The sequence below is a fragment of the Amphiprion ocellaris genome, chromosome 15 (genome assembly GCF_022539595.1).
Source record: "Amphiprion ocellaris isolate individual 3 ecotype Okinawa chromosome 15, ASM2253959v1, whole genome shotgun sequence".
In the NCBI taxonomy this organism is placed as follows: domain Eukaryota; kingdom Metazoa; phylum Chordata; class Actinopteri; family Pomacentridae; genus Amphiprion; species Amphiprion ocellaris.
The window spans coordinates 15,923,255-15,931,047 of record NC_072780.1 but is presented as its reverse complement, the minus strand read 5'-3'; positions in this window follow the sequence as shown (position 1 = coordinate 15,931,047).

Sequence of the window (7,793 nt, the reverse complement as noted above, 5' to 3'; positions counted from 1 at the left end):
GAGTTTGAGCAGGTTGTGAAGAGTCTGTAGTTCTTTGGTCTGAAAGCACAGGAAGAGTCAACTCATTAAAGGAGAAAACAGGAGATATTGTTGGTTCTTCTGTCGCTCTGCAGTTTCCTTAGACTGAATATCAAGTTTATATTTTAAATGATTTCCCATGTGAGCCCCAGAAGACTTCAATAAACTCCCTCCATCCCCTGGACACAACATATTTTATTACCATGTTAAATCTTTTTTTAAAAAATGTTTTTGAGTTTTAATCATAGTTTTAGAATAGTTTTTTTGGCTTTGCTTGTTTAGTTTTGTCATCTGTGTGAAAGGTGCTAAACAAATAAAATTGAATTGATAAACTGAATAACTGACTCATAATTGTGACAACAGAAGTGTTTTCATTGTGATTTAAGAGTTTGTTTCATTTTTAAGGCTGGGGTTAAAATCTTGACAGAAAAAAAGATTAAAGAAATAAACTACATTAAAAAAAGCAATTAAATCAAAGGAAAAAAACATTTAATACAATAAAACTTTTAAAAGGAAAATTAAATATCAAATACAATTAAATTATATTAAACAGATAAAATATTTAATTAGATAATTAAACAGAAGATACGAAATGTAATTATGAAATTAAACAAAATTTATTAAACAAAATATTAAACATTAAAGATGAAATATTTTAGATAATTAAACATTTAAAAAATACAATTGAACAAGAAGAATATTAAACATTTAAAAAAAATACAAAACATTTAATTAGATTATTAAACCTTTAAAAAGACAAAACATTTAATTAAAAAAATAAATGTTTAATTAGAAAATTAAGTCATAAAAACAATAAAACTTTAAATAGGAATTAAACAGAAAATACAATGAAGCATTTCAAAAGAAAATTAAACATTAAAAGGTGGTAAAACATTTAAAAAGAAAAAGCTTAAAGATTTAATCGAAAAACATTGGGAAAGAAAAGGAAATTTTTCAAACAAGCCGATAAAACATTTGAAAAAACAACAATTAAACATTAAAAAGACAAAACATTTGGAAATCAAATCAGACATTAGAAAAGAATAAAAGGTGAGAAAAGGGCAAAAGTAAACATTTAAGAAGAATCAAACTAAAGACAAAACATTTGAAAAGACACCAGTAAGACTTTAGAAGATCAAATTAAACAGAAGAGACAAAACAATCAAAAAGAGCAAAAACTGATGAAGGTCAAAGCGTTTTCTAGTCTGAAATGAAAACATCAAGTTGTTTCTTCAAACATTTCCTCTTTTTATGTTCTTGGTTTGATTGTGGACAGATTTACTAAGAACTCATTTAAGAAAACTGCTTTCCAGATAAAGTCTACTAGTAGTTGAAGGCATCGATCAAGCTAATGTTACCTTCTGATCTCCACAAACTTTACTGTTTAGTGAAGAGAATCAAAGTTTGTTGAGGATTTCTAAAAAACCCACAGGTGAAGGTCTGAGAAGAACTCAGATGGATGGTCTAAATGTGAAATCAAGACTCATGGTCACAAGTTTTAAGGCTTCTGTTAACCATAAAGTTCAAACTAACAGAGAAGTAGTGAGAAACTTTCAAGATTTCAGTCCTCGGACTGTCTGAAGGTTCAAACTAACAGAGAACTACTCAAGAACTTTTAAAATTTCAGTCCTCAGACTGTCTGAAGGTTCAAACTAACAGAGAACTACTCAGGAACTTAGAGGATATCAGTCCTTGGACTGTCTGAAAGTTAAATCTAACAGAGAACTACTGTGGGACTTAGAAAATTTCAGCCCTCAGACTGTGTGAAAGCTCAGGTCCTGAGGACTCGGGAGGTGTGGAGGCTTTGGAAAGTCTTGGAACTGAGGGTTCAGCCCTCCAGCACAAAGGCTGAAGTCCAACCTCCTGAGAAAAACGGTCGAGCCGAGACTCGAGTTAAAAAAAAACTCGAAAACGCCAAAAAATAGATGATAAATGCGCAAAAAAAAGAAGAATTAGTATCTGAGCGAGTAGCTCAGGAGGATAAGAAGAGGACTACCAACTGGAAGGTCGCAGGTTCGAGACCCACCACCGGCATTTTACTTTGTTTGACTTTGTCAGGATTTTGAGAAAATTTAAGCAGTGTCTGGTCTTGAACCAGCGACCTGCAGCTCCATAGGCAAATCCTTAACTCACTGAGCTACAGATCAGATACAAAGAAATAAATTCGTCGTCCCTTTGACATCGTAGTTCCTGAAGTGACCACATGGGCGGAGCCAAGGCGGAGTCTGGGTGGAGTCAGGGCGGAGAGTAGGCGGGGAGGTGGGTGGCGGCCTCCCCCCTCTACTCCCCCACCGCCCACCACACCTTCCCCCGCCCGACAAGTTCTTCGAGTCTCCACGAGTTCTTCGAGTCTCCACGGGTTTTCCCGAGTTTCTTGAGTTTCCACCAGGTCGGAGGCAGAACAAGTTGTCATGAAGAGGTTTTGAAGTCGGCCAGGATGGACTGACTTTTTACAGCGACTAGAAGGAAGACCACTAGAAGAGCAGGTCTTTAACCACCATCCATAAAATCCATGGAGTCGCTCCACAGAAATGAAGGGAGATCAACTTTTATCAGCCTCCATCCAAATGTTCAATTTGATATCTTTACTTGGAGATTTTTAGCACCACAAACCTTTAGTATCACACTTTATTATCATTTATTAGGACTTTCATGGAATCCACCAGCAGATTTAGTTTTTGTTGAGAAACTTTATTCTTGTCGTCGTGGGACTGCAGTATTTAAAACTGTTCCTTCTATTTGACCTCATGTTTATTAGTTTTAGTGGAGAGAGTTATTTTAATTGTCCATTAGTCTCTTAAAAACCAAATAATAAATTGGATTAGTCAAGAGGTTTAAATTTCTTACTTTGTCATAGTTTAGATATGACAAAAAAATATAAAAATAAAGCATCTTGAGACAATTTGACCTGTAATTGGCGTTATATAAATAAAATTGAATTCAAATTGTATGTATCTTGTAATGTTGGAGTAATTCAGCCATATATGTTGGAAAACACATTTTCTTTGACCATTAATCTGTTGATTGTTTTCTCCAGTAATTCATTTCTTGTTTTGGTTTATAAAATGTCAAACCCAAATATATTCAGTTTACTGTCATAAAAACCAAAAAGATTTACATTCATGATGCAGGAATCAGGCAGTTTTTCACTTTTTATCTTAGTTTAGTCAGAAAGATAGTTGATAATGTGTGAATTGTTGCAGCTTGTGAGCCGTAGAAGGTTTTAATCTTTGGGGCCGAGTGTCAAAAAACATTTAGAAACCAACATCAACAAAACACTCAAAGATGTGAACATCATTTGCATGACAATGTCAAATTAAAAGACATTTATTTCCAACGTAAATGTGTGATATTCATCCTCTGGAGCTTTCTCTTCACATCGTCTTCCACCTGGACTGGTTTGGTCGGGAGCATGTGCAACAAACATTTGAAAAACTGCACTTTAACATCAATGAATGACACTGAAGTTTAATCTCTACATAAATGAGACTGAGTCTGGATGTGCTGCTCTGTCATTAACTCCTAAGTTTAGGGAAAGTTCACACAAAAGAGGACAGTTCAGATAAGACTTGAGAATGAGCTTATTTTGGACAAACATCTCAAACTTTCTGAGCTTCAGCACCTACAGCAAGATATTTTAACAACAAGCAACTCAAGAGATCCAGAAGTTGGAGAGAGTTAGCTTTAGCTGAGCCAAAGAACATGTGGGATGCTAACCTAGCAAACATTTCAGACTTTTCTCTGTGAATTCTGAGAAATAATTTCCTATTTAATGACAGCTACACATCTTAACTCAGTCTCATTAAAACAGACTCTAATTCAGTGTCATCCATCCATATTAAAGTGCAGTTACCCAAAATGTTTGTTGCATGAGCTCCAACAAAACCTGTCCAGGTAGAAGGCCACTTTGACAAACAGGAAGTGGAAGATTCCAAGCAGATTTATAGAAGGGGGAACCGGACTGTACTAAGTGTGGTCGAGTATAGAGGGGTGTTTTGTGGGTTTTAAAGGCTGATTATGATTATTAGTGAGACATTTGGAGAAGATATTCTTTTTCAGTAAATTAAGGTATTTAAAATCTTGGAGTTAAACTTAGAAGAACACAAACTCTAACAGGAAACTTTGTTGATACGTTTTTGTTTTGTTTACAGATATTAAGTTAAAGGAGTTTTATTTGTGACATATAACCAATCAAATCACTCCAGAAGACAGAGCGGCCACAGGTAGATTAAGGTTCAGAGCCAAAGTAGCACCATTTTTAAATGTATTTATTACCGTAAATCAGTAAAAAGTAAAATACTGATAATCAGTAAATCAGTCAGCCCACAATTACTACAATTCTACAATGTATGTCTCTTTCCTTTGACTTGTTATTTGAATACTATACGATGTATATCATGGCGTTTTTTCATACCAAAGACTATACTATGATGTTTTCTAACAGACATAAGATGCTACTCTGTTTGTTCTGGCACCTGTGTCGCTGCACTCCTCCTCTGTTGTTTTCTGGATTGTACTCAACTGCATGCCTTCGTCCACCTGGCCTCCGTTGACTCGTCCCGCCTGCCGTCTCTGGAGCTGAAGCTGGATTGGAACAGACCAAAGTACAGTCCAATCACGATGCCAGCTGCCTCTCAAAAGGCTCCTTCATCTGGTGGAACTTCTTCTGAGGGGAAGCTGAGCTGGCCCGGCAGAACTTTGGAGATCTCCAAATCCATCTCCAATCTTCAATCTCCATCGCATACTATGTCGAAAAAAAATGCGATATTTCAACATGTAAAATCGTGCCATATGATGAAATAATGTAAAGGAGGCCGTGAAAAACACTCCGAAAGGTTGTCTTTGAAAAAAAAATCATGAATTTTGGAGCAAAAAAAGCCATAGTATACTATGTCGAAAAAAAAAAGCGATATTTCAACATGTTGTAAAAACGTGCCATATGATGAAATAATGTAAAGGAGGCCGTGAAAAACACTCCGAAAGGTTTTCTTTGAAAAAAAAATCATCATGAATTTTGCCGCAAAAAAACGCTATAGTATACTATGTCGAAAAAAATGCGATTTTTCAACATATTGTAAAAACGTGCCATATGATGAAATAATGTAAAGGAGGCCGTGAAAAACACTATAGTAAGGTTTTCTTTGAAAAAAAAATCATGAATTTTGGCGCAAAAAAAATGCCATAGTATACTATGTCGAAAAAAAAATGCGATTTTTCAAACATGTAAAAACGTGCCATATGATGAAATAATGTAAAGGAGGCCATGAAAAACACTCCAGAAAGGTTTTCTTTGAAAAAAAAAAAAATCATCATGAATTTTGGCGCAAAAAAATGCCATAATATCCTATGTCGAAAAAAAAATGCGATTTTTCAACATGTTGTAAAAACGTGCCATTTGATGAAATAACGTAAAGGAGTCTTTGAAAAACACTACGGTGCCGGCATACTTGTTGTTTCCGTTTTCACGCCATCTACATCAACGGAATGCACTGAAACTTTGCCCCTCTAGCTTAGCCTCGCAGTAGCACGCAGCTCAAAGGGGCGTGTCCTATCTACTGATTCATATCTATGGGAGTGTCCTATCTACTGATTCATATCTATGGGCGTGTCCTATCTACTGATTCATATCTATGGGAGTGTCCTATCTACTGATTCATATCTATGGGAGTGTCCTATCTACTGATTCATATCTATGGGCGTGTCCTATCTACTGATTCATATCCATGGGAGTGTCCTATCTACTGATTCATATCTATGGAGTGTCCTATCTACTCATTCATATCTATGGTATCTATGCGAGTGTGGACTCGGGAGCCATATAACCCAGAATGCATTTTGCGCCAACCAGCGGGAAAAGCAGAAGAGGAAACTTTCAGAGGTAACAGAAGCCACGACGACAGTCCCGGCCACAGCAATAGTCCCCGGCCATGGTCACTCCTGGCGGTAGAAATCGCCGCAGAGCGGCAGTCACAACTCCCTCCGCAAAACCGATTCACCTCACACAGTCCGGGCTATTACAACAAATTAAAGTTTCAGACACTACGCTGGAAAATCCCCAGGTCTGCATCCCGTTTCCTTGCCTCACAGAGAGCTAACGCTACGTCTATCTCCCTCTACAGCCAGCGTGGAAAAGAAACGTGTACAGCGCAGTACAGCTGCCAGACAGGCTAGGCTAAATGTGCTACATGTACACATGTAGGCTAAAATTTTACTTACACACAGCTAAACCATTAAACCCTGGCCACACAACTTTTAAAACGTCTAAACAAGCTATATGTAACAACAGTCCACATACATTTCATGTACTGAAACACACACACTGTCTGAGATAAACAGTGCAGCAAAATTATGAATATTCACTGTGGCTAAACAGTAGCATTTCAATTTTGAACGAATTATAAATGACAGAAAAAATTATATATATATGAGCTTACCTATTACAACAAATAAAAGTTTCAGACACTACGCTGGAAAATCCCCAGGTCTGGATCCAGTTTCCTGGTCTCACAGAGAGCTAACGCTGCGTCTATCTCCTCTACAGCAACACAGTCCTGCTGCCACCAAGCGTTTGTCACTGCTGCAAAATGTTGAAAAATAACAACAGCTCATAATGAAAAGAAATAAATGACTTCACCTGGAATTTTATGTCTGATTACACAGTGAAATAGGAAGCTCATATCATCTTGATGACTTACTAAATGCTATTATCTACATGAAATGCTTAACATATTTAATACTTAACAAATCATACTGATTCAAATGAACTTTTAAACATGTGCAAAACATATGAAATATTTTTATAACTTTCAAGATGGTAACTTTGAGGTGTGTTACACACGTGTGGGTCTTCTCCAGGTACTCCGGTTTCCTCCCACAGTCCAAAAATATGCTGAGGTTAATTGATGATTCTAAATTGCCTGTAGGTGTGAATGCGAGTGTGATCGTTTGTATCTGTAGCCCTGCAACAGACTGTTACCTGTCCAGGTGTCCCCTGCCTTCACCCGAGTCAGCTGGGATAGACTCCAGCCCCCATGACCCTAATGAGGATTAAGTGATGTATAGATGATGGATGGCTGGATGGATGTTCAGGAGATGTGTGTCCAGGTTAGACAGCTATAACCAGACGTTCAGCGCTCACTGTAGCTGCCGAGAGCAGCCGGCAAGACTTTCTGAAATCTGCCGCTGGCTCTGATGGTTCTACAGCTGTTAAACGGGGATTGAATTGCATGAAGTTTGGTTAACACCTGTGCAAACTACTGTTAAATCTACTTGCCTCCTAAATTCATGTCCAAAGCGTGAAGACCTGAGAAGTGAAAATGTGCTAATTAATGCTAACTATCACAGCTAATAGTGAACTGTGTTATCTTTAGCTAAACCAGATGGACAGTTGGGTTATCCACGTTTTTGTTCCAAATTAATTTACTGAACATTTCAGTTACTTTTCAACTACTTAAACTGAAGTTGAGCAGAATTAAGTAAATAATATATTTTTCCTGATATGTTTGACAGACAATGATACAGGGAGGAGACACAGAGCACTTTTTCATGAATAGAAGTCAGTAGGACAGAGCAGGACAGAGCAGGACAGACTGACAGCTCCAGAGAGGACCAGGATCAGTCTGAATGCAGCCAGGGACCATCATGTGTTGTTGAGCCAAACATCCAGGACCAGAGCAGCAACCATCAAGCTCCAGGTGAAAATACAGACATGAGAAAAGCCATGCACTTGTATTTATACCATACACTGTTATTTATTTGTTGTTCTGTCATAGTTG